This window comes from Rhynchophorus ferrugineus, unplaced genomic scaffold, assembly GCF_030347505.1.
Source record: "Rhynchophorus ferrugineus isolate W39M unplaced genomic scaffold, kcgeb_rfMv2 rfM3, whole genome shotgun sequence".
Taxonomy (NCBI): Eukaryota; Metazoa; Arthropoda; class Insecta; order Coleoptera; family Curculionidae; genus Rhynchophorus; species Rhynchophorus ferrugineus.
This window is the reverse complement of record NW_027472582.1, coordinates 63,736,525-63,754,091: the sequence shown is the minus strand read 5'-3', so window position 1 is coordinate 63,754,091 and position 17,567 is coordinate 63,736,525. Positions and strand designations below refer to the sequence as shown.

At 30.7% G+C, this 17,567-nt stretch overlaps 1 protein-coding gene and 1 long non-coding RNA gene across 6 annotated transcripts in view; one reads left to right on the top strand and one right to left on the bottom strand.

Moving 5' to 3' along the window:
* LOC143192952 (uncharacterized) overlaps window positions 1–17,567 on the bottom strand; it is a 277,241-nt gene that overhangs the window by 151,141 nt on the left and 108,533 nt on the right. The gene's annotated exons all lie outside the window — the stretch shown is intronic.
* On the top strand, window positions 19–397 carry LOC143192954 (uncharacterized). Its single transcript, XR_013004911.1, has 2 exons — window positions 19–150; window positions 201–397. It is a non-coding gene; the product is annotated as an uncharacterized LOC143192954 (long non-coding RNA).

The window sequence follows — 17,567 nt, the reverse complement described above, 5'->3', positions numbered from 1 at the left end:
CATTAGGCAGAATGCAATGATTAAATCTAATTTTATCAAGAAAAATATACACAGGTGGTAACAAAAGAAACTAAGGAGATATATAGTGATATCAGAGTGATTTGATTATAAAACACACCAACGAAAGAAACAAGAACTAAATATAAAATGGTAAATATGTTCCCTAATGAAAACAAAATACATTACTTGGAGTATTACAGTACAATTATTAGTTAGGTGGATTGAGTCCCCAAGGGCTACCATAGGTGGTTTAGGAAGTAGTTTGATGTAAATATAGTGAAATAACTCTAACCTACAAACTATTGGCACTGTTTAATTAATTGTTGTTTAAGTCCTTCGATTATATATGCTGTAGATGTACCAGAATATTAAAACAAATTACATTTTATAACATTTTTGTTTGATTATTTTATTTATTATCAAAATTGTTATTTATCGAAGTTAAAACAAACTAAAATTCGTAAAATATCGACGTTTTGTGAGTCAACATTGCACCGCTTTGACGCCATACATTGAGATGACATGAGTTCGCTGCAACTTTGTATAGACTATATATACACACAACTCAAATACATATTGTAAAATATTATCTATATAACTTATTATTTAACGAAATAAACGCGGACGTAATATTACAGAACTGACAAGAACTGACATTATCTTATACCGGCAACCCTTCAATGCTATTCAGCTTTCATTATCTCTCGCCGAACATTGAATGTCCCCATTCAACATTGAAATAAGTTTTAACCGAAGAGAAGCGCGTGTGTGGATATGTTAATGGCCTTGACCTACAGATTTTTAAAAACCGGGCTTGTTAAGGTCGCTGCTTAAAATAAGGTAAATACTGTGCATATAAATTAATAACTTGAAGCAAAATATCAACCTCAAATGTCAGGTAAAATTAAAATTAATTTAATTCATCAACAGGTCAATTGAAAAGTCCTCGGCCTACCATAGTAATACATTTACAATAATACATTTTTATGGCAAAATTATTGTTTTTATTCAAAATAATTTCCTTCAAGGGTGATACACTGATTATAGCGACCCTCCACCTTTTCGATACCTTTGCTTCAAAATATGCCTCGGTTTAGGCGATCACCTCTTAATTCAACGAAAATTTCTTCCTAGCGAGCATTCTTTTGAAATGTGAGAACAGGAAATGAGTCGTCGGGGGCCAGATCTGAAGAATACGGTAGATGAGGAAGCAATTCGAAGCCCAATCATGGATTTCTGCCATAGTTTTTACTGACTTGTGACACGGTGGATTATCTTGGTGAAGCAGTACTTTCTTTTTCATCAAATGCGGCTGTTTTTCGGCGATTTCGTCCTTCAAACGGTCTAATAACGCTATGTTATAGTCGCTGTTAATGGTCCCTCCTTTCTCAAGGTAGCTAATGAAAATTATTCCTTGCGTATCCCAAAATACAGACGCCATAACTTTGCCAGCCGACTGTTGTGTTTTCCCAGGCTTTCGAGCGGGTTCATCGTGTGCAGACTACTCGAATGACTCTCGATTGGACTTCGGAGTGAAATGATGGAACCATGTTTCATCCATTGTCACATATCGACACAAATATTCGGGTTTATTATGCTTGATCATCTTTAAATACTGCTCCGAATCATAAACTCGTCTTTGTTTTTGGAGTGAGCTTGCGCGGCAGCCACTTTGCACAGAGCTTTCTCATACCAAAATATTCGGGAATGATATGATGTGCACGTTCAGTTGATATCTTTAGATTGTCTGCTATTTCATTCAATTTTAATTTACGGCCATTCAAAATCATTTTGTGGATTTTTTAAATATTTTCGTCGATAACAACCTCTTTTGGGCGACCACTGCGTTCACCGTCTTCGATGCTCATTTCATCACGTCTAAACTTAGCATACCAATCCTTGTTGGTTGATTTTCCTGGGGCAGTGTCCGAAATTCGGCATCAAGCCAAGTTTTTGCTTCAACTGTATTTTTCCCTTCAAAACGCAATATTTTATCAACACACAAAATTCCTTTTTATCCATTTTTCATGTATACATATATGAATAACTTATATTCATATATTCATATTCTTATATGATAGTGTTAATTTATAAACCCTAAAATAACTCTGCATGTAATGAAACCCCTATATACGCATTTTAAACAATAATAAAAAAATACCCATCGTTAAATCATCATGTTACGATGACCCACGCCAGGAATTAGAAACTCATCAAATACATTTCGTGTTGCTTTTTAATTCTCCATTTAGGAATGATATTTTAATGAGTCACGAACTGATTGATGACGGTTTCTGAATATCAGGTGTAATTTGAGGAACGAGGTCAATTTTAAATGAATATCGACGTTCATTTACCGATGTCAATAGTCTCTTTCTCATTAGAATAAAATGCTACTCTTAATTATATTTTAAATTGAATTATATAAGTTCCAGAAGTGCACAAATAACACTCTTCGATTTTATACGACCACAGTTTTGATTACTGCTTCCTTAAACGAAGACAATTTGGACTTAAATTATATCGAGTGTATTGGTTCATCGGCCGTAAATCAAAGTTATCATTAGATAACAAGGTGTTGCTGTATGATGTCTATACTCATACATATTTGGTCATACGGAATCCAATCAACGATTCCAAAATAAAGTGTTGCGTGCCATTGTAGATGCTTCGTACGATGTTTCAAATGAAGTGATACAACTCGGTATTCCTCTAAAACCTATAACGAGTGTAACTCAACGTGTTTGTGTGAAGTACTTCGAAAGAGTGTCAGTTCATCTCAATGTACTCGCTAATCAGCTAAATATGTGACGTGAAAGTGAAGTGCCTAGACTAAACACGCCTATTACACACCTATACATATTAACACCATCTGATCTGATTATTGGAGATTATAGACCTTAGAATAAGCTTTAGAATCTGAAGTGATTTTCTACATGGCATGCATACATATAAAATAAACATAAGAATTACTTATTGCCTATTGGGCAGATGGCAAAAAAATAATTACTGCTTACTCGTTTTTTTATATTTTTCTTAGGGTACTTAATCATAAGGTATATCAAATATAACAAAGTTTCGAATAATGTCTGTTAAATTGGTTTAAAGTAGGAAAAACATGACACTTAAACATTCCCCTGTTGTTAAGTTTTATTGGTATTTTGTCATAATATAAAATATGTTTTTGGGTTGTTTATGATTTTTGTTTCATAAAATAAAATGATTTGCCTGATATAAAATAAAATGAATTGATTTGTGTGAAAACCACGTAGAAGGGTACCATGAAAATTTGTGTAGAAACAGTGTCATTTTGAAGATCTTGGATAGCAAACTGGCATACGAAAGTACAATCAATGCACAAAATCAATTTTTATAACAACTGTAGTGTTCATGAGGAAGCAATATATACATTTCTAAGAATTGCAGAGGTAATTTAAAATGAAGGGAAATAGGTACCACGTATTATCTGTTATCTTGATGAAAATTTATTTATTTTTATTTAAACCGAGCCTTCATGTTTCTTTCTATATATCCCAACTAACTTGTTACAAAGCCAAATTACTGGAATTCACCAAAAACCGAAATGGCAAAACCAACAGCGCCATCTTTTTTCGAACATAAACTAAAAGATTGTTGTTTTACGATTTATTAGATATTATTACCGCGACCAAAGATCTGCGCTCAAATTACACGCATTTCATCATTATCGCATGATTGTGAAATAATGAGACATCTTTAATTTGATATTAATTTAAACAATGAGTTATATAACATCGTTTCCCATCGTTGTTGAAGATATAGCGTTTCGTTAATTTTCCTTCAAGGTTGTTATATAATGGGTGTATTTATTAACGTTTAAATACATCTAAAAGTTTTTTTACGACTCCAGCAAAATTGCATTATATAGATAGAAAGTTAGATAAACATACAGGAGTAGCCATGGGTACCTAACAGTTTATTTGTATTCGTTATGTTTGCAAATATTATGACGTTTTTATTAACAATAAATGTGTGGTTCTAAAATAGTAATTTCAAAACCTTTTCAACTTGCAAATTGATTTTATTCAATAACTAACTTATTTTAATCAGTAATTAAAAAAACTAACATTTTATGATAAAGCATAAACCACCTTTTTTGTAAAGCAATAATGAATATGTTAACGAAACAAAGTTAAGATTAATTTATTTCCATATAATTTATTATCATCAGCCAATGACATATGGTTTTATATATGCATAATTAATCATATGTAAAGGTTTTTAGACTTTGACCAAAAAAATTTATTATTATTATTATTAAGCAAATTCGCAGGATGGTGACGTTCTCAGGAAGAGTAAGTATATCTACTTGAATGCCAAGAAAATTCAAGAATTATATTTGTTAGCATTTTTCTTATACCTTTGGCAGCAAATTTCTTCATGAAACAACAAAAGTAAAGTATGTCGATATATAATTTGGAACTATATATATATATATATATATATATATATATATATATATATATATATATATATATATATATATATATATATATATATATATATATATATATATATGACAGACAAAATTGGCTAGATTCATTGATCATCTGGAATTAATGGGGTGCGAATATGGGAGAAAACAGTGCCATAATATTTTTAATCATAAGTGTATGAAGTGGGTATGGGACTTTTGACACGATTGCTCATATCTGAAATTTGGGCTTCCGGATTCGAATTCAAAATAAATAGATTTTTCAACCAAATCTTAGCTTAGCAAAAAATGAATAAAGCAATATTGAAAATATATTACCAGATGCTTAGGCTTTAGCATGAATATTGTCGAAGGTGAGTTCGGTCCACATTAAATCCTTTAAATTATTTTCGGGCGAGTGACTTATATTTCCAAAATTTTCAGCAAATTTATTTCATAAAATCATAGAGAATGATCCTAATTTTGGAAATGTAGTTTATTTTCCATGACTGTAGCTAGGAGTCTTGGAGGCAGTAAGTATAATTAAGCATACATTTGGGCACATCGTCTAAAGTTTTGAAATAATTATTCACTGAAGTGTGAAAATTTGGTTGGAATAAACAGTAGTAAAACTCGAGTAAGTAGATTTAAGATTAGCAGGAAGATCTTATTACGATTTCGTTAAGTTTTCGTCCATAAAAGAAGCTAAGGTAGGTATACCGCAAGGTAGCATATTGGGGCCAATTCTTTACGTCTTCTACATATGTGATACAATATAAATGCAAAATATCAGGATGGCTACATTTGCTGATCATACTGCGATCCTTGCTGTCGGAGACAATTGCGAAGAAGCCACACGAACATTACAAAAGGCAGGTGACAATATAGTTAATTGGACTCAAACGTGGAAAATAATATTTAACGAAAGTAAATCTGTGCATGTGTAGTTCACAATTTAGTGCAACAATAAATAATACTCTTATTCTATATAGCAAAAACGCTAATGTCTCAGAATAGACAGTATCTCGGAATGAATCTTGAACTTGCAAAAAGAAAAGGAAAGAACTGGAGTTGAAATATAGTAAAATGTATTGGTTAATTGGAAGAAAATAAAAATTATCTGTACATATTAAATTACTATTATACAAGCAAATATCAAAACATGAAACAACACTTTACGGCGAATTTTGAACTGATTTGAAAATGTTCTCGTACAAAATTCAATTAGTCGAGTACAGTAATGCAATCCTAAGGCTGTCTGGTGAAATTGAAGATGTTTCGTCTAAATTAATAATGAGCGATGAAACCCATTTTCTTCTCAGTGTCAATAAACAGTCAGATTTGGCGAACACAGAATCCTCAACTAATTCATGAAAAATCATTGCATCCACTAAAAACAACTATATGGTGTTGTATACTTGCTGCGAACATCATTGGTTTCTATTTTTTTTTGAACATGACCAAGGTCATTATCTGATTTCTGATTTCGCAGTTACTGTTACTGCTAAACGGTACCAAGACATAATTACGACGAGAGTAATTTCGCAGAGTGGCGATTTAGCATGGCCAGCCAGATCTCCGAATTTTTTCTAATGGGTTTTTTTTTGAATCAAAAGTTTATGTGAATAAGCCCCAAACGATTCAACATCTTAAAGACTATATTCGTCACGAAATTGAAGAAATTCAGCTTCAGATGTTGGAGGATGTTATGAAAAATGTCTTAAAAAGAACCCAAAATTGCATGGCGAATGGTGGTCAACATTTAACGGATATAATTTTTCAATCATAACAAAAAAAATGTAAATACCAAATAAACTTTTTATGAAAACCAATTACCTTACTTATATTTTCTTTGAGCAAAGTTATAGGCAGTCAAAATGGTCGCGGGGCTTTTGCCCCACGTTATATATACCTAGATTTAAGTTACTGTAAAGGCAAATTCTAGGTTAGTCGTTAACTAGTAACAATTTAATAAATAAATTTTGAAAAGTTTTCACCCAACATCATTTATTTACTTGTTTTGTGTTCAGAAACCACTAATCCCACTATTTTAAATTAATAGAATCTAAATCATACAACTGATAACATAAAAACGAAACTATTTTAATCATTAAAAAATCCTTGTATCATCGCTTCATGGAAAATGTATAATACCAGTTTTCCCCTTTCTTCGTTTATGGTACGAATGACTCAACGACGTGAAATACCAAACAAAATACGATCCGATTCATTGAATCGGTCACAGTATTTCAGATTATTCACGATCATAATTCGAGGAACTTCTTTTTTAAAAAACTACGTAAGTAATTTCAACCAAACACGATAATAGGAAACTATTTCGGAAGATCTACTACAATTTTATTTGGCCGAGCGTAATACTTACTTCAAAGAAAGCCGAGCGGTTGATTGAATGATTTACAAAATGTGTTGAACGATTATTGACCCAGGCTCCTTTCGCTTTTAAGTAGTCCATCGCGGCCCCTACATCCAAGAACAGGTTGGATAACAGGCACTCGAATATTTGTGTGTCACGTGTATATCGACCATAGAATTATAGTTATGAAATAAGTACATATAAAGAACAGTTAAACGTTATCACCTGCTGCATTGTTAATGCCGTATTATTTAGCCTAGTTCGTATTAAAAAAGGCTTGATTACATAGAAGCTATAAAATGTAACAGCATTTTCGTCTCTGTAAGCAGTTATTAAGCTTTTGTTTAAAACATGTATGTCATATATACTTTTTATTTATTTGCGTAATTATTTTAACTGAGGTAATATGTATCCTAGTGAGTGAGTTGATACAACTCAGAATTCGATATATTATTAAATATTAATTTAGCTCTACTTACAGGGATGGTAAGTATAAAATATAAAACAACTAGGGCAAGTATGTCAAAGCTCCTGAAAATTATATGGAGTAAGAAAGTACATTTAAAACAAATTTCAAAAGTTAAAATTGTCAAAATATATAATCTTCGAAACTGAAGACTACAGAAATCTTTGTACATACTAGTTATTTTATATAATTTAATATATAATGAATTGTCAATTAAAATTATAGATAATTAATTGGTTGTTTAAAATTCCTCTAACATTATTTGTAAGAAACTAATGTCCAACAACACTCTAAATACTGAAATAATACTAAAACAGGCATTGAGAAAGTTTTATTATCATCGCAAGGAATATAGAAGAAAAAACTGATCATGTTCCAAACCAAAAGCAGATCCAGGATCAGCAACTCCAACTAAAAACTCATTGATTAGCTTCGAATATATGATTTTAATCTTAAAATAATCTGACAAATATTTCTAGATGCTTTTATTTAACCACAGAAATTACAGATCTGTGAAACTATTAGAAACTATAGATATAAAAAACATCTACAGTTAAACTGTGAATAATGTTGGACATAGTGCTATATGAATTTTCTTTAGTACGATAAATTGTATGATGTTTACTAAATCAAACTATTCTAGTACTTAGACGACCAATAATGCTCTGTTATCAGTTTCATATAAGTTTTTTATAAATTAATGAAAATTCTACAGTGCAGTCATACATTCCTTTGTACTCTCGTGAAAAACAGACATACATATTCTTGATATTTTTTTCATTAAATATGTTTGTATTATTTCAAAATAATATTCATGTACAATTGTGGAATCATTTTATAGCTAAAAGTAGATAATATCGTGGAACCATATTAACTTTTTCATGGAGTCATTATGTTCTGCCTCCCTATGAATCGCTAGTGTAGGTGATGCTATACTAGATGAAATACTTATTTTTGAAAATTAATAAATTGCTTCTGCAAACTGCCAAATGCTGTTGGAAATTTATGGTTTTACCGATAGTACTCAGAAAGGTTTTTTAATTAATCTCTTAGAACTTCAACAATCCGCTCGTGGGTAGTAAGTATTATTTCTTTATTTCCGTTATACAATATAACGCTATTGACACGTAGAAGATCACTTCAGTAATTGATCCGCTGTACAAATTTATAATCTAAATCTTATTCTAGATACTTCTCTAACTTATTCTAAAGTCTACCCTACCTTATTCTAAAGTCTATTCTAACTTATTCTAGGGATTATTATATATCACTCTATTATGTGTCTCTAATGGTAGTTTGAGTTTCAGCCTACGAACGTTACTGTTATCGTAATCTTTCAGAGTACTTAGCACTAATACTTCGGATTACATTCGTTATGGGTTCTAAGAGATATCGCATTGAATTAGTTTATTGGAGGCGTAATATGGGGCATCAATGACGACTAGCAACACTTTATTCTGGAACCTCTGAAGGGCAGCTATGTTAAATGGGTTAGTAGCACACCACAGTTCAATGCCGTTTGTCCAAGTAAGTATTGACTCATATAGTTAGCAAAACGTTGTTATCTAAGGAAAATTTAGATTTACAGCAAATAGACTTATATGTTTTTTGCATGTTAAACGTCAATCAAAATGTATTCCCAGATATTTTTAACATTGTCTGCTTGCATAAATTCGTAATTACTCATTTTTCTGGTTCATCAGTAACACATGGGTGGATGTTGTCTCTTGGGTTGATGTGTCAGAAAGATGGAAGCATAATTGTACTAGTTGTGAAATACTTGAAGTCAGCTTAAAACATTTTATGAATTATTTGATAAAATCTAAAATAGATTGGCAGAGTGGAATGTCCTTGTTCTATTTATTACTATAGTGATTATTCTACGCATCTTCCACGTACACATCTCTAATTAATATGTCATTAAATCAAACAGCATGATTTGGCAAATATCTATTCATTTACACGTTTCGATTTTTTCCCTGTCTCTAAACGTTATTATTGTATACTTTGTAATTGCTGATATATGGTATTGAATTAAATCGGCACATAATGTGAACAGTCAAGGTAATCAATGAATAAGATATCAAGATATTTTTGACAAGTCTATTTGAAATTATTTCGTAATAGTAATTACAACATGGTTCGATAACGCGATATTAAAAAACTAACCGCATACTGAAAATAAATCAAGTGTATATATTAGTGCAAAATAAATCCACTTTTCCATATTAACAACTTATTTAGATATAAGAATGCTTTAGGACTGTAATTTTTTTTCATCATTTTGTAGTGAATAATATACAACCTGGGGCAAAAGTCCTGCTACCATTTTGATTGCCTATAACTTTGCACAAAGAAAAGATAAGTCAGTTTGGTTGTCATAAAAATTTATATGGCCTTTATATCTTTTTTTATTATTATAATATCGGCTAAATGGTGACCGTGGTTCGCTATGCAACTTTCAGCTCTTTATAAGGCTTTTTCATGACATCCTGCAACATCTGAGGCTGAATTTCTTCAATTTCGTGACGAAGATTGCCTTTAAGATGTTACCGTACTGTCGACAATTCACATGTAAACGTTAAATTGTAGTTTTGTGAGGCACTGGACGATTAGATTATTTTTGACACAATTTCCGATGAGTGGCAATAATGAAATGATTATTTTCAATAAATATTGTTACTATTTCGGTTTTTGTTGTCACTGTGTTCTTGTGGCGTATATATCCATAATACAATTTCGAAGTCTAAGCAACACAATGGTTAAAGTGAAACTGAGCTAAACGTTACATAACCGCGCTAAAGATGGCGCGCAATCAAAATGGTAGCCTGACTTTTACCCCATCTGTTACAACATAGCTTAGTAAAATTGAAAATAAAAATGATATACGTACTACTATTAGTCTCTCCAAATATGCTTAGGCCAGAAATAGGCAACTCACCTGAAAATAAAAAAATATACGTAATATAATAGCCTAAATTGAAAGTTCCAAAATAAAATAAGCCATGACTATTACTATGCTATTTATTATTAGAAATTTAAATATAAAAATATAACTAAAACGTAAATAATTCATGACATTCATGACCCTTGTTTGTACAAATAGAATGTAGTATTATTATTCATATGTGTTATTGTTTTAAGAGTATAAAAATATATTTGTATATTATCGCGCACTTGATATTACACAATGATGAAATATGATAAAAAGTGAAAAATACTTAATGAATTATTCTTTATTGTTAAAAGTATTAATTTTATCACAACACGGATTATTGTATTCATATCAAACACCGACATAGGTTGAGATAACATTCATTGAAATCATCTTCTATTTAAACCCAAAGATAATATCAATGTGAATGATAAGCTCTATGCAGATAATTATAATTTTTTCCTTAAAAAATACTCGAACGGCCGAAGGACTTACTTATACTTCTGCGTGTTAAGTTATTGTATTGCGACTTTCGAAGACCTTGATCGATTCTCTAAGAGAATCATTTAGTTTAGTATATTGGTTTAATTATTAAGATTAATAATTTAGCTATATATTTCTTCGGTGACGGAGTACTGCCAAAAAGCTAGTGAGAATGCGAAATTATTTACTGAGTACTTTCCAATATCACCCTGCTGATGGATTATGATGAGGTTTTATCCTTACCTAATCCAAATAGAATTAATGATGGAGCTATAAACCCAATAATACCTAAAGAATTTGTTAACGAAATTCAGAAAAAATGTCAATATTAAAAAGGCTCCAAATACTTAAACAGCTGTCAAGAAAAGCCATAATAATAATTGTATATCTACTCAATGACACACTACGATGCCAACATATGCCTATCCGTTAAACCAGGTAAATCGCCTGGCGATAAAACATTTCGACAAATATCACTGCTACCAATCATACCCAAATTATTTAAGAAGTTGTTCTTGAAACATCTCAAACCAATAATTGAACAAGATTAACCCATCCCCGCGCACCAATTTGAATTTAGATATAAACACTCGACAATTGGAAGAAACTTTAAAAAAATATATTTTTAACAAAAAAATTTAATCAACTTCAAAAAATAATTAAGGAACTCACTAAAAATTAAAACATTATACATTATATATAATAAAACAATATACTAATCAAACTTAGATTTAAAAAAACATTTGAAAATAAAATATGTACATAATAATCGTTGTAATAACTAATTAAAAATAAACATAAAGCTCTTGCACAGAACAACTTCCAATTTTCCAACATATCAGCTCAGCAATAACATCATACACAAATATCTGATTATTGTAGATGAAAATATGTAAAAAAATTATACATGCCTATGAAATTTAGGACTTTCCTTCGATTTCCCCTCTTCCCCTCAACAGATTCTGATTTGGTTCCAATTAGACCACCTCGGAAATGCACTCTTTCGAATAAAAAAAGAGTTTTGAAAATCGGTCTACAATTGACGGACAAATCGGGGAACATACATTAAAAAAACATATGCAGCCGAATATAGAACCACCTCCTTTTTCGAAGTCGATTAAAAATTAAGTTTGTTCAACGACATTTCTAGACGTAATTAAGTGAATACAAGTTGGAAAACATCAAGAAATGTTTAAATTCGTGAATCTTAACAAAAGCCCTTAATTTGAAAGAACTGTTTGCGCAGCTGTATAGTCAATTGCAGTATTAAAATATCAGAAGATGAAAAACTAAGATGTCTCAGAATATATTTACTAAAATGAGTGTTCCCACATGGCACTAATTACTACTAAAAATAAGACAAAAAATTAGGTACTACAAGACGGCAATAAACTCAATTTTACAAAAAAAAAAAAACAAAAATAGCGAAAACTAATTCAATATAATATATATCTGACGTTTAACACGATATTACACTGGTATTGTCACGCAAATGCAATTAATAAAGTAATTAAAAAATAAAAATTATGTAATATAGGAACCAGACAATACATACAAATTAAAACAAATTCTAAACCAGAAAAGCGTTTTGTTGTCAAAAGTACACCAAAAAAATGTCTTAATTAAAAATTCGTTTCTATAGCCGCGCGAAGCCATGCATATAATTCAATTAAATTAAGGTGAATTTTCGAAAGTTTAAATTGAACCAATTAAAATATCCGAATAAACTAAAAAAATAAGGTTTTAATATAGTGTTTAACGAACGCGCTCTGTTTTCTACGTCTTTCTAACGAGATATAAACTGTAATAAGATAAATTATGTTATATTCAGATATGACATTACGTCGATAAAATGATATGATTAAAATGAATTATATCAGGCTACAAATTTATGTTAAATTGGTGAAAAATTGAAGTAAAATTCGATCAAGATGTAATCTTAACATCAGTAATGTTGATCAAAACTTCTAAAAAGGTCAATATATACATAAAATGAAATCGGATTTAACAGCAGCGAACTCATATTTATTATTAAGTCTTAAAAATGCATATAAATTTGGATTAACGTATAATTTAAAATACATTAAGGGAATTAATGTTAAACAAGACTAAAATATGATTTTTACAATAGCGAAATTATTCAATATCTAATTCAAAATCGACTAAATTTTAATATTGTGGTAATTTGCATACTAAATCCATATTTTATTAGATATAAATTTAATACTAGTATACCAACATAAAATGTGTTTGTTTGATATGGATTTATAGTTTATAATTTTCTTATTTATAAATAGTCTGTGAAATTATGCCAATAAATATCCTGTTTTACCCAGCTTGGTTTTTCACGTAATAATATGACAATTCCTTATCAGATTCTTTATTATTGCTTGAAGTTCGGAAATACGACGTTTATGTCAAACAATGTGATCGGAAAATAATGATAGAAAAATTAAATGAAGTTTTTGTGTCCCATAATATCAATAATTTACGGTTGAGTTATTGAGCTACTGCAAATCGCCTTGGGTGGCCCTATACCCTAAACTGCAAGCTTCTGACCAAATTCAATCCGCCTTTGGTATTTTTGAATCCTGAACTGTGGTACTTGTGCCAAGAGCTTATAGATTTGGAGTGTTTTCACAACATGGGTGTATTTAATTCCAATATTTCATGAACTGCAGGCCACCTTTGGATGTTTGCCAATCCAACTTCAACTTGTCTTTCTTTCTTGGCAAGTTGTTTATTTTCTTGATAGATAAGATGATTCTAGTTAAGGAGGTATATAGTAGTTTCTCCTACAAGTGTTTAGGTAAGGTATGCAGTCTTGTGGACGTCGAAAAACTAGTCATATCACTACGCTGTGCCACAACAATGCTCTTCATATCTAATATAAGTTGTAATAAAAAAAAACCGTGTTTTGCTTGAACTATTCAAACCATTCTAGCTAAAACTAGACTAGACACAGCTACAAGAAACTAGACTTCGACACATATACGTTACTGGCTTGATTCACAAGTCAAAATCAGGACATGTTAAAGATTATTATCGTCCTTAATCATTTTTTGTATGTTAAAATTACTATGTAAAATTATTTTATATATTATCATTAGCTATAGTTTCAACCCTAACAATCGTAAGTAGAATAACCGATGGCCAATCTAAAGTATGCCATACCTTGTATTTGAAGAACAGTAATTAATCTTTTTTCTATTATACACACTCCTTATTACTTATGTAATAAATAATAAATACGAAGAAAATTATTTTCAATTATGTATCCTGCAAATAAAAAAAATATCAAGCATTTATTCGATATCAGGATTGCTGGATATTTTATCTAATATCTTCTTGATTCTTGGATGTTTATAATAACGGTCGAAATAGATTTTTGCAACTTTTTGCTAGGTTTCAAAATACGACAGTGAAACTAATGGTGTTTCAAATTCTGTTTTTGTTGATACAAGGAAATGAACGTTCCTATTCTAGCTATAGTGTAATTATAATGACATTTATAACTGACAAAAACATTAATTAATTTTGAAACATAAACCGTGTTAGCTTTTCTCCCTACTTGTATTCCGGTCCCTTCGACATTGATAAATTCTTCCTTATATCTGACAGTTTGGTCTCCTGGCTCATTATGATGGGGGCATATTTTAGTGTATATTATAGTGTAGGTTACAGAAATGTAGCAGTACATATTGCACAATATATTGTTTATGTTTATTAATATGATAATATTATCGTTAGTGGAAAATATAAGGCATACAAAACTTATTCATCGGTGTTCAATGAAATAATGGTATGTTATTTTTTTAGATTAGTTGGTATATTTACATTAAGCCTGCGATGTCTCTATTTTAAATTATTGATACCAAAAACCAAATTATTTAGTTTTCTAAACTAAATAATTAAGTTATATTAAAATAAAATGATGTAGAGTATTGGCAAGAAAATTTCTATTAATAAATAAATATATATTAATAATTTGTTTTTTTGGTATCAATAATTTAAAACAGAGACATGTCACAACATGACAAGCAATGCTAATGTAAATATTCCAATTAATCTAATAAAATAACATATAACATGATTTTTTAATGGTCGATCTCTTAGAGAAATCCAAATGTTCTCTTCTCTCCTGATCGGTGAACAGTCGCCCAGTATCTGGTAGACCGAGGTAAGGGCAGCTGACAAAACTCGCACTGAGTAGGCCGACTTAAAATGATGAAGCGACCGTTTGAGAAACATCAGACCCAGTCTCTGCAATTGCGAAACCCTTTAACCCATAAAACCTGGACATTTGGTCTGATATAATTTTTCATAATTTCACATACATACATAATTTCCTACAAACAACCGGGTTTATGTATGGATAACTCTTACAACCCTAAAAATCCACAGATCCATACTGCCGGCATTTCCTCAAGCATGGGGGAAGTTCTGTTATGATTTGGGCGGCAATAACGTAGTATTCCGCTGGTCTCATACACTTCACTGTTCGGATTACTGAGAGTGACTGCCTCGATATCCTCAATGACGAAGTTCTTACTATGATTATTATATTGCGGCCAAACACTGTCATATTGCCAGATGATAATACGCCCATACACACACTCAAAAAGGTTCAGTAATGTTTTGAGGAGCATCAGAATATCATCAGATATCTTTCCAAACTAGCACAATCGCCAGACCTCAGTATAGTTAAACAACTATAGAGAATTTTAGAGCAGAAAGTGATGCGATTTAATTCACCAACATCACTAAAGCAGTTTGCGGATGTTTTGGTACAAGAATAGGACAACATGAAAACTATTCAGACACTCTGGTTTTTGTTTAAAAACTTAAAAATGCTGACTCGAGGCCTTGTTTTCTCTTTCTTGTATATTTTGTCCATCCTGTGTATATGTGAATATTAAAAAGATGAATAGTCATATATATCACATTAATAAAATTAATTTTAATTAAATGTGGTACGAATGTCTTGGTGAATTTATGTTATTCATCTCTGGCGTTGTACTATCCAAATCAACAGAAATGTTATACAAAGATTTCAAAACAAGGTACTGTGAGGTATCGTTGATGCTACACGGTACATTTGTAATAACAATCTGCAATAATCTATCAATAATCTTATCAAGGCCTATGCCCAAAGACATGAACAACGCTTATGCTCTTCAGCTCCAAGATTAAGACTAAGTTATAACTTAGTCATAAGATTGAATAGAGTAAAATCATTTGATAGTCTAGTAAAGTTATTAGTAAAACCCAGTGCACATTAAAATAATGACATATATATTATAACCAAAGTGTCTATAGCAGAATACGTACTTTGTAATTTTAAAATCGCAGCAAATTAACAAATAGACCTGAAATATAATGTTTGAATAATACATTTGAACATAACGAAATCTAAATGATGTAGATTTTTTAAATATTTTAGCTCATAGTTAACAGTATTATGAAATATTACTACATTAACTTGTTAGCACCAACAAAATTACGAGAGGACATTTTTTGCGTACGTATTCCTGAAAGTAATTTAAACTTTTCAAGCAAAACACGTACCCATATTAGAAGGCTCATTGTACACGCCATATAATTAACTAAAGCCGAGCAGCCTGTTTATTGTTCGTCTAATGTTCATCTTTGCATAGCGTCTAGCTTCGCAAGAACAAGAATCAAAATAACGTCTTCATGATTAAAATTTGTTTTTCTCCCATGATCTCATTTACTAACCCCTCATTCGCGTTCTTCAATCTCATGACTAATTTCGTGCCCCGTAATTATCGACCAGCGTCACTACGCATCACACAATAATCTCAGTCCAAGGTTGTAATGGCGGTTAATATCCAAGATGGTAATTTGTCAAAACGATTATTATTTGCCTTTAAATTTTTTTCGGTGTCTTTATTAGTAGATTAGTACCATCCAGTAACCAATCAGTTGTTAATCACTTTATAACCCTACCTATACACACACACATAGTGACTACTTTTTGCTATCGACTATTTCAGTCGATAATTTTGGTTCGACTGTTTTTACAAGTAACTATTTTCAGCGACTGTTTTCAGGCGCTATTTTCGGTCCGACTGATTTTATTACTATTTACTATCGACTATTCCAGTCGTTTACTTTTAGTTATTATTTTCGGTTCTACTAGTTCATCCGACTGATTTTTATCACTCTGGCCTTCCGTCCTAGCCAGGACCTTGAAATTAATGTGCCGAATTTATGCTTATATAAATTTATATGTAATATATGTGGTTTTATGTTTTTTTTGTAGTTTGCTTGTAAATAACTATATATTGTACATTAATATAGCAGCATTTTGGAAAGCTAATTTTAGAGGGCAAAAAAATTAAATTGTAAATGATAAATAGTAAGATACTTTTGACTGGCATAATAGGTAATACTTTGGACTGGTATAATAGGTAATACTTCTTTGATAAACTTTCACGATTCTTGTCCAAGCGTCTTGCTTGTCGAAACTTTTTTCCTAAAATCTTGAAAACTAAAATTAGGTTTCAAAGGTTTCAGAAATTGCATAGATCCAAAAGATTTAACGAATTTTCTACAGTAGCAGTTGTTAAATTTCTTTTAAAAATATTAATCGTAAAGAGGTGAATAAAGTATATTACATATTTGTAATAAATACATTTTATCATAGAAAAACACTACTTTAATATTCAACAATTTATTTCGTTTGCTATTAAGAAGAGCATCACAGTTTCCATTTGTTAACGAATGGACTATCTTAACAGAACAACTTTTAAAGACCATTAAAATAATGACCACCGAGTTATCTGGTGAAAGATATCCCAACGATGTCTTTAATTTTACTGTTAATAAGAGG